Source organism: Bombus pyrosoma, linkage group LG2 (assembly GCF_014825855.1).
Source record: "Bombus pyrosoma isolate SC7728 linkage group LG2, ASM1482585v1, whole genome shotgun sequence".
NCBI classification, from domain to species: Eukaryota; Metazoa; Arthropoda; class Insecta; order Hymenoptera; family Apidae; genus Bombus; species Bombus pyrosoma.
The window spans coordinates 15,123,289-15,138,432 of NC_057771.1; the positions used below are offsets into that span (position 1 = coordinate 15,123,289).

General features: G+C 43.1%; 1 protein-coding gene across 1 annotated transcript in view; it reads left to right on the plus strand.

The window, feature by feature from the left end:
- The window catches only part of LOC122577713 (ephrin-B2), a 293,161-nt gene that overhangs the window by 200,887 nt on the left and 77,130 nt on the right, over positions 1–15,144 (plus strand). The gene's annotated exons all lie outside the window — the stretch shown is intronic.

Genomic DNA, 15,144 nt, shown 5'->3' on the forward strand with positions numbered 1-15,144 from the left:
TAATCTCCCTTCCGGCCGTCACTGTATACTCAATCGCCGTCCATGTCAACCCTAGGATTTCATCGTCGTTTTCAACTCTCGCCGGAAAAAATCACTCATCTTTTATGTAGAACCCATTGAGTGGTTCTGCGAACGGCTGCCAGTTTTAATTGGATCCACGATCGGATCTACTTTTTACAAAATGTGAACAATACATCGTACGAGAAACCACGCTTCTATATTTCCTACATACTATTAGCGCCAGTTATATACTAATTTACTGAGAACATCCAGTCAAACGATCGAGGTATTAAAACGATTAAAAAAGAATCCCCTGAAAGTCCATTGAAAAGAAGCCACTCGGCAAACCGATCGAACCGATTCGCAATCGTGCGTGAGAACAGAGACATAGCCGGTCTGCCGATCGGCTTCGTTATCCCAAGCCAGTCGAACGACAGAATAATTCCCGAACGCGGAACATCGCGTCTCCTCCATCTGGCCAGGTCCGTTCGACGCGCCCGGAACGTGCAGCGTACGACGTATAGGTGTATAGGCGTTTCCTTAGGGCCGCATTCCGAAATCGGGAATAGGGCGGCGAATCGAGGCGCCCGCCGGTGCCGCCTTTATTTGCTCATTTCCCTGGAGCGAATGTGCGAGAAACGAGGGATCCGCGACAAGGGTATCGTGAAATGGGGAAGGAGAACGTCACGAACGGATGAGATAAAGGAGAGAGGAGGACGAAGATGGACTGTCACCGATGGTAATACATCGTCGCCTTCGTGGCTGCCCTCTTACAGACGGACGTACGGACAGACGGCGAAGACACGGCAGACGGGTTCACGCAAACACGTGTTACGAACAACAGGTTCGTTCGTAATTCCTGAGGCTCTCTGTTCGGCTCGTGTTCACCTGTCTCTGTCGGTTGGTCGGTGTTTCGCTTGCGTGGATGCTGTCGTCTCGTTTCGATTCTTGGCTCACACGACGTCGCGACCAGGTAGCTCTCTTCGAGTCGGTTTCATTCCGCTCGGCTCGGCTTCACGGCAACAGCAGCGGTCTGCAGTCGCCGCGGGGCCCCTCGGCGGACTACAAACGAGCCGTATTCGCCAAATCCAGCTAACTCGAGCCGAACTGAATCGAAGGAATCCGCTCACGGTCCGCTCGTCCCTCGCACGCTCGGAATACGGCGCGTTGCCCTTTAGCTTCGACCGCCTCTCTCACCTTCCCTCCGTGTGTCCCTCGAACCCTACATTCCCTCTCGTTCTCCGTCCTACTCTCGAGTATACGCACCCTTCGTCTTCTCTCTGCTTCCACCACCCACGGTTTTCCTGACGTTCGTTCGAAACGAGAAATTAGCAAGGGAGAAAGGGGCAGCTCGAGCGTGGAATTCTCTCAATCCGGCAGCCCTCTGTGTCTTCGAACTCGTGTGCAAAGAAGGAGAAAAAAAGAGAAGGTAGAAATAGGTGACGAGGCGGCCGAAAGATCGTGAAGAAACATTTCTTAATAAGTCGGACTTACAAAAGGGTGGGTGAGTCGTTCTCCGTGTTCCCTCTTCTCGGTCTTATTTTTCGCTTTTTTTCTTCCCCTCGGTTCGATTCGATTTCGAGCTTTGAATATTTCCAAAGCGAAAGTGTGGGACTCGGCGCAGAGACAGAAGGAGACGAGGAAGGAGACTGCGACGAATCGAAAGAATTCGTCTCCCGGTGGCAGTCGTATATTTCTTCTTTGAGAGTCGAGGTCATGGCAGACCGGCCTAACGACGCTGCGAGAAATTGGATGGGTCTAACGAGCGGCGTCCTTCCCTCTCATTGGCGCGGTGGCTAATAAATTCATATTCGGAATTAATTAACGACTGATTTAATTATGGCCATTTTTAATTTCTAATCGACGCTCGCGACATTTAGCGCCGATCATCCGGGACAGCATGAAATATGCGAAACTCGATCGAGAATCTACGCATTCCTTCGAGCTTCGGGCTTTTCAAAACGTTAGAGAGGGACAAAATATTACGTGAAATTTCACGTGTGTATATTTTGATGTATGAAAACGTCCTCGAGGCGGGTAATAATTCATAAGCGTCGGCGAACGTGTAATAACCAACCACGTAGGGTCCTCCGCTATTCTTTATTTTTCTTTTTTTTTTCTCTCTCTCTCTTTTCGAGACATTACGAAAACCTAATCCACCACACCTTCGCTTTAGTATGCAATAACAAGATGTTCGAACGTTCTCGTTCTTCAGATCGACTTGGTCGTTCACAAATTATGCCCAACCGCGACGTCGATTGCGCGATGATATTCTGTAGACTCGGGACGATTCTATGCCGTGTAATTAAAATCAATAGGAACGACTTGTCATCTTTGGTGGTATAGAACAGTTCGCCGTGTACTTTCGTTCGAGCCCCTCATCGAATTATGTAGTTACCTAATCGCTTTGTAATTTATCGCGCGAGCCACATGTTTAATACATGATTTGAAAATCAAAGAGGCACGAGGAATTTACGATCAACCGGATGTTCGATTTCACGTTATTTCGATTCTAGTTTTTACTCTGGTTTATTTTCTTTTCAATTTTCAAAGCATTCGATTTATTATCTATTAGATAACATATCGAAACCCAGCACGATATACCGCGATAAACTCCGTACATACAACTGCAACACACTACAGCAGTAAATACCAATTTCTAGTGCTCCAAGAGTAACTCGCAATACGATGTTAATTATTATTGGTAGGATCCTACAATAATCCAGACGTTATTAACATTCTTGCAATTTAAGTAATTTCGATAATTCGAAACCAAGTTCCATGTCACGTAAAAATGTCTATTGGCTTATCTTGATAAACTTGACCTGGCGATTAATATATTTCCATTTCGCCGTGCTAATGAAGAGTTAATTATTAATTTCTGACCAAGACATTAATTGGCTCTCGAACGGCGAATGAATTAGACAAGACCGTCCAGGGAGACTCGTCGAATCTGCTAAGATAAAGGAAGAGAGAATAGTGAAGAAAGAGAAGAATGGTTGGAGGGCGAGTAGAGCCGTTTAGAACATCACGCAAGTAGAAACTCGTGTATTCGGAGCGGTCGTAATTAGATACTTGGAAGTACCACCGGCGTCGAAGGTGCCTCCTGGTCACTCTAAATCCTTCGATGAAATCACGGCAAGGAAAGTGACTACCTCGTCGGCGGCCATAAGGCGTCGAGCTTTCGGCTCCCGTTTATTAGAAGCGACAGTTTACACGAACCGCGCGGACCAACAATCCCATCGAAAGAGCGGTATGGCGCGCTGGAAATCGAGTATTAATTTGAAAAAAAAAAAAGAAAGGAAAGGTGGCGACCAAGCAGTTTTCAATCGCGATGACATCGTTGTAAAAACTCGCTTTTCATCGCGGTACACGCATAAATTCCAGATAGAAAATGTTGATGAAATCGGTACACCGTAAAGGAGAGAAAGTTTAATCGCTCTTTTAATACGGCGCAGGCTTCGGATTTCTAAATTGCAGATTCGATGAAGCAACGAACGACGAAACTTTTCATAAGTCGTAGAGCGCCGCTTTCGAAGATTCAGAGACACTTGAAGCGTTCCCCGAGTTCTACTTCTAATACACTTTGCATAACTTTATTTACCGCCATGCGATAACTCGACGGAATCGCGTTAGCATCCCGATTGAAATTCCTTCTAGGTTTCACGATCGGGTGACAACTCGCTGAACCTGCAATCTTGCGTAACACGGTATTTAAACGAAGTGTCGAGAGTAGCTAAACAAAACGGATAAGTTACTGGATTTGAATAAGGATCATTGAACGCACCACATATTCCTCTTTCGCAGAAAATTTTGCAAAAGGAATTAGAAACCAAAAGATTTCTTTCGATGGTAAATTCTTTTTTGACAAAAATCTTTGCAAGCTTCGATACGAGCTTCGAGAGTCACGTGAACGTAACAAATTTCCAAGGCAACATCAAAGAGTAAGGAGCATAATCGATCCTTTAGGGACAAGCTAACCCTTACGAGCGAGACAAAAAGAAACAGGCAGCGGCTAAAGTAATTTGATTGATTGAAAGCCACTTACCTACTAGCAGATTTCAATCACCGATTGTTCTCACCACCAATTACTACCTATTTCTATATTGTATGTCCTTTATACCTTCTACTCGTTAACCATCGTACACCTTTCCAAGCGAGAATAACGAAATTACGTCACTTATTTTTTCCCTCCCCTGTTCTCTCGGTCTCGATATCGTGGACGCTCGCAACGAGCAGAGAATTAACCGACATAAAAGGTTGTTTCGAAACGTGTACCCGAGCCTTCTACGACCGCGGAAAAAAGTCGCGAACATCGTTACGACATTTTCTTGCGAGTATCTATCCATACGGTCCGATACAAGCCGATTCTTGTCCCCGATGTCGTGGCAATCGTACTTTCATCGAGCCGCGGATTTCTCCCCGCGCCGTCCCTTACCATCGTGTCACGATCTTCCTCTTCCTTTATCGTTTGTCTAACGTGCACCGTGCACACCGTTCAATTTCATTGCAACGAAATCTAGCAGCAAATTAAGTTCATCGATGGGCGATCAACGTGGAGCCTCGCCGAGGTCGTAAGTCCATGGAGGAAGAGGAAGAGAAGCTTTATGATAGTTGGTTATGACGAGTCGTTAAAGTAATCGTAAATCGTCTGAGAAGTTACAACCTTAATACTATTTATTACAAGTTCATTACGAAATCGATACGTCAAGGATTGCAAAGGTTAAAAGGTTTACAATATACTAGTGGACAATGAAATTGCATTGTGGTTTAAATACATAGTCCGTGGAATATGTAGAAACAGCGCAAATGTGGTCCGTAGTTGTATTAAATTGTTTCGACGTTGTGTTTTAATAGTCTCGCGATTGAAAACTGAATCGCAAAAGCTGATATTTTAAAGATGATGCAATCTTACTTTTACTATACTTATTTACTTTTATCTTCGTTTCTATACAATCGTTCGAAATGCCTACAAATTAACTGCCTTAAACGAATCGTTCGTAGTACAGGCAGTAAAACTGAAACGTTCTATTTCTCAGGTTTCCAAATCGTCTCGAAAGATCGATTACCTGGGCCATTATAACCCGTAGCATTCCAGACGGAAAAAAGAAACGAATGTTTGAAACTACAGGCACGCAGTTGCTCTAGCCCTACACTGGCTCAATCCCTCGACGATCGATTCACGCGATGAAACAGGACGAAGAAAGTCGCTGACACTGACGAACAGCAACAAGAAGAAAGCAACAAGCTATTTCGTAGAAGTCATGGTTGCGCCCAGTTAATTTCGTTTCACTACCATGTTCACGATGGCCGAATGGAAACAGACAGAAAATTCTCGGTTTCGTCCGTATGTAATTTCCAATCGGTTTATGTATGCGATCTACCGCCGTGGCGTACACGGGATGGCGCCAAAATGGCCCGATTTTATGCACCTGGAATCGGCTGGGAAGGAGAAACGAAACATGGAAGAAAGCAGAGATGAAACAGAGGGAAAGGAAACGTAACCGACTGACTGCAGTTTAGACCATCTCCGAGGAAATGATAGAGAAGAGTTCGCCGGTTTGCTGTTAATCCTGATATTTAAACGGAACACGGGGGCCGCGGTGAGTCGTTTCGATGAAATTCCGCCGCTGAAAAAATATCCTTCGAATTCATGGTTTTGGTACAGTTGTATCCACCACGAAAAGGCGGTGGTGGAATAGGCCCGGGGGCTCGTGCCCGATACCCGCCGATTTCCAGTCGTCAAAATATACGTTCGTCCCGTTTCCAACGGTTTGTCTCTACTCACAGCCTCACTTTAGCCTGCTGCTAATACCTGTTGCCCCGTGCTCCACCTAGTCGTATCCGGTGATCGTTGTTGCTGCTGCTTTTTCCTTTCCGTGGCCCGTAGGCTCGCCAACGATTAGCCATTACCAAAGATTAGAGCGTGCCACGTCACTCGTTTTGCCTCTTCGTGTCCTTTTCGTTTCGTTTGCTTCGAACGTTTATTCGTCTTGGAAACCAATGACGAAGAAAGACTGACGTTTCTTTGTCTGGTATATATGAATGTATATTATGGTACCAGGGGCCAAAGTCAGTGAACCAGGCTGAGTTCGACCGTGCCGTGAGAATCCTTCGAGACTGCGTCGTTTTCGAACGTTCCTTTTTATCCTGCCTTTAGATGAGATGAAAAGAGAAGAAGCTCGCGAGGTATTTGTTAGAAACGAGTTGCTCCTTCGGAGAAACTCTATAGGTGGTTGGTTTCTCTTAATGCAGGGATATCGAGGAGGTTCTTCCAGCATAGGCTCGTTGTTCTCTGTATTCTCGATAACTTTTCGATTGGGCAAGAAGCAGCAGAAGGCGTGTCGACGACGTAAAGGGGCATCGGTTGCGAATATGTATATCCTTTTACGCGGAAAACGTAATTAAGCGTTTCGTAATTGGTATTTAGCGGCGATCGTTAAGCCAATTGGTAGCGACGCGAGTACGGAATGGACGGCCGAGGTCAGATTCGTTGAGGTGTGGGAGAGGAGAGTAAGAGAAAGAGAGAGAAAGGGAGGAAGAGAGAAAGAGATAAAGAGAGAGACCCGCGTGTGATTAGTGTCAACGAGTTAGTGAAAGGAAATTTCTAATTGCATACGTGCCGGCACGATCGTCGAATGAGAAAAGGGATACTCCGTACACCGCAACGTGCACTCGAATCGACAATCGCGCCCCGATCTCGACGTGGGAAGAGACACGTGGGTTTCTGACTTTCAGCCAAAAGAATCACACGCCCGTATCTTCGTATCTCTCTGCCAAGAAATACGGATTTTTGTCGGTGACGAACATTTGTCTCGGCCGAAAGCTCGTTGGAAACAAATCGTTTCTTTTTTGGTCGGTACATCGATGGTTTTCATGAGAATTAAGGGCTTCCAAATGGAGCGGAAACGAAGTTGAATTTACCCGAATTGAATGGTCAGAGAATTCGACCGGACAGACACACTATTTTCCAGAAACTATTTCTGTCGAACCTTTGGGTAGGAATGCAGCTCGTGTGCACGTGTTACTTTGAATCGCGACATGTTCGTTACGCCAGCTATTGCTTCGCACTCCGCATTATGGCTCCGCTTGTACGCCATCTTATTTAAATTCAAATCGAGCAGGTGGCTGAGCAGCTTTACGCTGATTAGTGGAACAGTTCTTGCTCGAATCGTACCTGGTTGTTCTTGGCATTTTGAGTGGTCAGCTTAAAACGTCAGTATCTCTAATTGCGTGTACCGTAGTTATGGCGAATCTCTTCCATTCGATTCTTTCCCAACGTTTACAGCTTTTAACTATGTTTTTCCTATCTTTTATTTCAATACCTGTAAGTGATTTTCTTCGTTTAACTACGAGTAACAACTTACTCGATTACATACTTATCGATTGTAATAGACAACGTTCTCGCAGTAAAAACACCTTAACACCGTCTTAAATTTCCTATTCAGTGGATCAAATCACTAACGTAAGTACCGAACGAAACCAACTAAAATTTCTCCCCATTAATCAAACTTTACAGTTATCTTTGACACATCTAGAGATTTACAATTCGTTCCCATCCGATGATACACGAGTCGATACAATTGCTCAATATGCCTGAAAGGTTGTTTCACGTCAGCACAGAGAAGACGAGCAAAACGTAGAAAAAAAAGCGATCGAAGTCGAATCGACGACTCGCATTAGCAGAACTAGACTTGGCGTAATTATCAGTTAACCGTGTTCGGCGACCCAAGCTAAGCTTTCGTGTTTCAACAATCGTCCGTGTACGGCTTTAGGACCGGCGAAAAAATTATTTCCTCGTGGAAATATACTCGGGTAAACTGTCTCACGACGGACAGCCATGTTATTATATCATTTCAGAGGAAAGAAGCAAATATTGGGTTCAGCGAGCTGACGGAAGATGTGATTTAAGAGTCTGCGCGGATGTCATTACGTGTATCGCGGTTAAATATAAACCCGTGGAATCTGTATATCGTGCGAGCATCGATAACCATAGGTTTATCTTGCGAAACCGATGCGCATTTAACGAAGATCAGCTGTAAAAGTGGTATATACAGTTGATAGAAGGAAGGTTTCGCGTGGTATTTCGATCTTTTCTTACGATCACGAAACCATGCGAAAATAAGGGGCGTCGATGAAATGAAAACGATGGTTTTATAACAGCGAAGGTGATATTCTTACCTTAACTGCCGGTTGGCGTTGAATTGTACTTCGATATTTTATCGCTTCGGGTCTTTCCAAGTACGTAATTGCATTTGATACACTTTATTTGGTTCCTCTTTCTGATTATAGCGCGGATTATTGAGTCTGTTAAACGAAATCGACATAGGTTAATCGTTTGCCATTTTACATACGAACGAATTGAAAATATGTGAAATTATAAAGCATAAAATCTGGAAAGAGTCATTACGATTTGATAAAGAATAATTGATGATTGGAAGCTTAATTATACCGTAATAAAACGCTTTTAAAAGTAATTCTTTGAACTCGAAATTTTCATGGAAATATATTTCCATCAAAAGTTCCATCATGTAATAAAATTCAATTAAAAGGGCCTCGTTAATAATATGTTAAAATACGATTTATCCCAATTACTTTCTCTCATGATGATATGGAAGAAAAAAGACATTACAGTTCGTTTCAGCAATTAATACTCGTTTTCATGGTCCAGTAAACTGGCTGAGGGAATTCCAATATTAATTACGTCATTCCAAATCGATGATCTTACAGGTCGAGCAAAGACTCATTAAATACCCATGACTACTGGCTCCTATCTCGCTGTCGGTACGACAGGTACGTCTGGTAATCGCTTAAGAACATTATAGGGCTTACAGTTTCGCAACCACTAGCGGAGTATCAAAGTTCCAAGCCCAATCGACTCTTGTAACCAACGATGCATTAATCGTCGCGCAGAGACAAACGAGGCAAATCCGTTGACACGGCCGTCGAATCGAGCCTCTAAGAATTAATAACTGTCGGCCGTAAAATCGTTAATGTTCGTTATTATTAATAACCGATACCAACCATTCTTACGTAAAGGTGGCGAACCAAACGCTTCCTACTGTTCAACGTCTCCAGTTCCTTAATGAATTAATTAGCTTGAATTATTTTCTCGCGGTTATAGGGGCCTTCAACTCCATCGAATACCTTTACAATGAATAAATACAGAGACGTTGATAGATTAAGTAAAGACACATCGATATAACGTAACGATAATAACATACTGCCAGTGTGTCGTCTGACCCCTGAAAAAGCTATTTAACTATTTACATGACGCTAACACAACGTACAGCTATACTCGTATCGTAACCTTTAAAAGAATGACTCGATGAAAGCTTCGAAATCTTCTACAAATAATAATGTTTGGTAAATAAAACAGATAAATATTGAATATCGTTCAACTACACGAACAATCTCATACACGTTAATAAAATCAATATCTATTCTTGCATTACCATCATAAGTTCCTTTTGAAACGAAAAGAATTTATGATCTACATCCAAACTAAACTACCTTATTCTATTTTTCTATCTTTCAAATATTCTCGTTCGATCCACAGAAACATTATTCTGATCTAAACTTATCATTTACCACTTGAACCCGTTGTTACTACCTTGTCCCGCCCTAATGCAAATGGCAAACGGCGATTTTATATTCGCTTAAACTCGCCCCTTAATCTCAAGCTTTCTATAAGAAACAAAGACGTACTAATCAAAAACGAGAAAAAAAAGAAAGGAACACTACCGTTCCCAAAGCAAAACAGCGTAACGACAATCTTGCTAGTAGCTAGAATGACCAAGTATTTACATATATCTTGACTTCAAATATGGCGTGATTTTTCTTCGCGGTGTATTACGGATTATCGAGAAAGTACATTACCGGTTCGCGTTCTTGTGACATAAATATTGAACGTTCAACTTGGCTCGACTGCTATACTACCATATTCGAAAAGCTTATTTCACCCGATCTTATTGACATTTTCAAGCGTTCGGTATTCGTCGATCGAACCTAGACACGATCGCGTAAATTATTAATAAGCCATCGATACGCACGCGGGATCTCGTCGCGTTTCACCGCGTGATAACCAACGCTTTATGCGCGTTTTATGATTCGTCGTTTTTTTTTTATTTAAAAGAGAAACTGCACGTTAACGAACGACCAGCCGTTATGCTCAGCGATTCCCTGATACTTTTCGCACCACCGACCACGCGTTATTTATTGCCAGGCGAATAATATTTCCTGCTTCGAAAAATTTGTTTTCGTTGAATATTTTATATGCCGAGGGCTCCATACGTATATACGCGAAACACGAATTCTTCTACGCTGTATGTTTGCCATTTTTCGAATACTTTGCATTCGCGACTTTTCCTGCATATTTAATGTCCTCCCTGCTGGACGAAGTCGCCCGTTTGACCTGTTTCCACGGACCCGGTAGCTAGGCGTAGCTGGTACTTACGCTTGCCATCGTAATGGGCGTGAATTATGTTCCTTCGTTGGGCGATGGATGAATAATCACGCAGGAATTGTATATCATTAATGGTAGAACATGCGCTAGGGAAAGGAACAGAGTATAAAATCTTCCGAAGATTAATAAACTTAAACTACTCGCTACTATCGGCTTTCATGTTGGATAAGCCAAACCTGACCTCACCTGGCTTTTGCCATATAACGCGGTTAAAACTGTAGAAAAATTAAAACAGTATCTGTTATTTGCCTGACCAGATAGCAACACATGTTTCAAGGCAAAATGCAGATGTATCGAGGATAAAAAGTTTTATTACAGAAATCGTTCTCATAAAGCAACCTATAGGGCTGTAAGCGTTAAAATAACAGGTACGAAGCCCACCAAGCACCAGGTGAGACACGGCAGGCGTTAGAAAAATTCTAACTGACTGCCCACTAACGACACGTTCGACAATGGTCGTTAAGAAAGTGTTCGATGACTCATTGATAGACTTTTCTTTTCATCCTGCACATTCCTCCTTTATTGCGTGGTTTGTGCCCGCGATACGTCGATTATTTTATAGCACGTCGTATAAATACGCTGTACCGACGTCTGGCATAGCCTAAAATATAGTAGCAGTTGTTCTAAATCTTTTGGTTAATTTAACAAGAGACGAGTGAGTGAGAAAGATAGAAACGGCTGAATAAGAGACGCAAGATAGGGCAAAGGCTAGGATATGCTAATTAGATTACAAGCGGGTGTAGCGCATGCCAGTTATGCGAAAATGAAAAGACCAACGCAGCATAAGTACCAAACCAGTCCGTGAACTAGACAACTAATGCAACTCGGCAACATTCTATTCGTTAATGCGATGCATTTTTCATTGAACGTTCGCTACGTCGCGATTCGACCAACGAGAACGATCGAAACGATCGTTTCATCTGGTAGAAATATTACTTCGTAATTAAGCGTTCGCGCCGCGACGATACAAACATCAAAACTCGCTCAACGGTAGTCCCAGACGTTCAAATGTATCAAAGCCATGTTGGAAAGAGTAATTATTAATAACCGTTCGTTGTGACAGGCCTGATTCTTGCACGTGGTAGACGCGCAACGCGCGCTTACACAGTTACAGCGACATTACACGATTAATTATTCGCATTGTTACGCCTTAGTCAGAGATGCATGCGCAATCGGCAGACCGATCGGTTCGTGAACTGCGCGCGAGTTAAGGTCGATCTACGGGATCTTCTATGTAGCGAGTAATATTAAGAAATCGTGAAGCGGATGAAGAAATTCTGTACAATTGATTTTGGATCGTGAAACGTGAGTTTGATGTATCGTTACTTCTTCTTTTCTCGACATCTTTTGAATTATCGGAAATGTCGAGGAATTGTAAAATTCTCCGATGAAAGTTTTAGTATCTGAGAATTTGTTTAACTCGGCTTCCTGAATTGTTAATTTAATATGCTATTGCTTCTCGTTTTCTTGTATCCTTCGAATTTTTTATGTTTATTATAATTATTATAATTACTATAATTGTATAGATTATTATAATTATTTATAATTTTTTGTATTTATTATAAATTTTCAGATGTTCGTCAAACTGATACTTATTAAATCGACACTTTCGTAAATTCCGAGAGCAAACGTCGCCTCGTTTCTGAATATCCTCTCTCATAAATGTCGCACTGAGTCGAAAGTATATGAAACTTCTGCCACTTTCATTGTGTGTAGTCTGCATATGATATTAGCGAAGCAGTCGCATATTCAGGTGTTCCTATAAAAACTTAAATACTTACGAATCAACAAGCTTCTGGATTTGTGTTAATTAAGATATCCGTCTGTCCCGATCACTTTTTATTGACTCGTACAGCCTGCGATCATCGACTTTTAACACGCTTTTTAGTTTTGCATGCGATTTACAGCTGATTGCCGATGAAAAATACCAATTGCAACATTTTTAGCTACATAAACGATAAACGATCTGTTTATTAAAACTTCATCTAAACCTTTGACACGACAGACGAGAGTCTCGCGACGCTGAACACAATATCGAAACTTAAAATATATTTAAATATCTCGTGCCAATTAAATTATTTAGGTCGAGCATAAATTTTTTTTCAATCAGTTTCTCAATCGATATCGCTACCGTTTATAACTTCGTTACAAAAACACGAAAATAATTACGTTTCTAAGAATTAAATAGCAAAAAGTTGCCAAGTCCTCGATTTATAACTGGAATCCGGATTTTTTACTTTTATACCAATTAATTTAATCGTGTTATTAACAGCTCTTTTCTCGACGTAATTCCTAATTAAACTAGCTACACTAAAAGGAAAAATCACTATTTATAGCAAACATTCGCTGGTGGAATGTCGAGAACCGATCGAATTAAAATGAAAAAAAAAGATGGTGTCAGCTTTCTCGATACATAGTTGTTTTGGCTCTTTATAATGCTGTTTGCGTCTCATTATCGACAGTGAATACACCGTTGCGTTTGCCGTACGAGACGTTCGGTCGCAGTTTTAATTACCACTCCTACAACACCCTTATCTTATCTCGAGCAACACGGCGAATTTTCTTTCAGAAACTGGTACACGAGGTGAACCTCCGTTCACCTCAGTTCAGCCGCGTTTAATATTCCGACGCGTGAACGTCGTATTAAATCACGTGGATCCTATCAACCTTGTCAATCTTCCCTCAACGACGAGATTTACGGTAAATCAGTTAGCAATTTTCTGAGAAGAAAGTTCCTGCTTCTTCGCCATTTTCCGGCGATCCGACGCGTCGGTAGTATCGTCGATTATTAGGACGATTACGCTTTACGCAACGTCGAAAGAGTTCGTGACGCTGTGCGATGAAATTGACGGCGGCGAGAAGGCGTGAGAGATCGTGGGGATCTATGCGATCTATCTGTGTTCGCGAATTGTTCGTGGACAATAGGTCGGGGCAAGCGGCGGAGGTAAATTGAAATCGAGACGGACCAGCACGAAACGGTTTCGCTTTTGAAACACCCGGCCACGAGACGGGTCGCCGTTAATTAAGAAAATTTGCATGATCGTAATCGTGGCTCGTTAAGCGGAACGATTCTTACAGCCGCGATTCGGACCGCCTCCCGATAAATCGGTTTCGAACCGGGAGTACCGAGAATGCCGCTAGTCGGTTTCGAAAACGAGCGTAAAAGCCGTAGCTGGGAGGGACGAGACTCGGTTGTTGCTAGCTCTCGATGGATCGATTTCTTCGCGACGTTCCGCGTACCGTGTGCTGCGGCTCCTCGCGTCTCGACTCTCATGATCATGAAAGTGTAATTGCCGGGGCAACAGGGACAACCCGTTGCTACACGTTACGTGTACACCGTGGCTGATTATTCGCTCATAGAAAATTCATCGTTGAGACTAATTGCGACTAATGGCCTGGGACTAGGATCAGCCGGGGTTAAGCTGCCAGTTGGATCGATTGCGAAAACCGATTCAAAGGCGTCGCTACGGGAGCTCGACACAGCAAAACGACACGGAGAGACGAAGACGGAGGATGATCGAGAACCGTGTAAATACGACAGCTAGAGAATCGACGGAGATAGGAATAGAGCTTGAAACAAAAGACACGTCCTCCTCCTCATCGTCCTCCTTGTAGTTGTGTCATCGTTGTCGTCGAGCATTATCGTTGCTGTTATAGTTGCATGCTCGTGACTACAATAGCCGGCCCCATGGAAAAGGAGGCTGCCAATCGGGCAGATTCAAGCAGTTCCTGCTAACTTTCTCCTCTCTCGGCTGCGGCGAAACTCGGCTAGCTTCGAGTCATGATCTCTTATGTAGATCTACTTACTTCTTCCTCATCCACCTCCTCCGCGTCTGAAACTAACACCATCGTCACACTTTGTGTATACTTGCTTGTCGCTTCTCGTCTTCTTCCTTTTCGCTGTTTCTAAGCCCTAGTTGCTGGCTGCTGCCGCTTTTACGATCGTTCTTGCTCCGGAATCGCTCGCTTACCTCATCTCGTTGCAAGATATACCGGCGATCTTTGGAGACACGCTGCGCTTTCTCGTCTTTCTAGCCAAGCTCGTTTGCCGGCTGCACGGATTCGGGGCATTGGACGCGCACGATTCACCGTTTCACACAGCGAGACTCGCAAGAAATCGGCTTCTTTAAAAGACGCGACACCCGTTACGCTGGCGCTCGTGATGAGAGATACATTGTCGTCCGCGAGCTTAGCCTCGATCGAATCCTTTCGCTTCTGGGTAATTTACGTGAGATTTAAATAGGGATATGTATGTATACTATATACGTATATGTTTCATTATTACGAAAAGGATTAGAGACAATAATTTTGTTAGATTATAGTCTAGTAATCTCGTAAATTTGAAATCTCGTAAGGAAACAATGAAACCTGAAGATTTTTTAGAAAGTTGGTTCAGTTGCTTGTGCAATATCTGTAAAATGGAAAGTGAATAAATTCAAGCCAGCAAACGACATTCGAATCAAACGGTAGAAACAAACAGTAGCAGAGATTATTGCCGGGTCGCACGAAAGACATCTTCCTCGGACGTTGAATCGCCATTGCGCGCGTCGATGCAGCTCCTCTCGCTTGATCTCTAAAGTTCCTCGTGCCGCGTAGAAAGTTGCCAATTAACTTTGACAAATAAGCGATCGCCGTTTTACATAAGAAATTTATTAAATGCGTGCTCCCCTTGTCCGTAA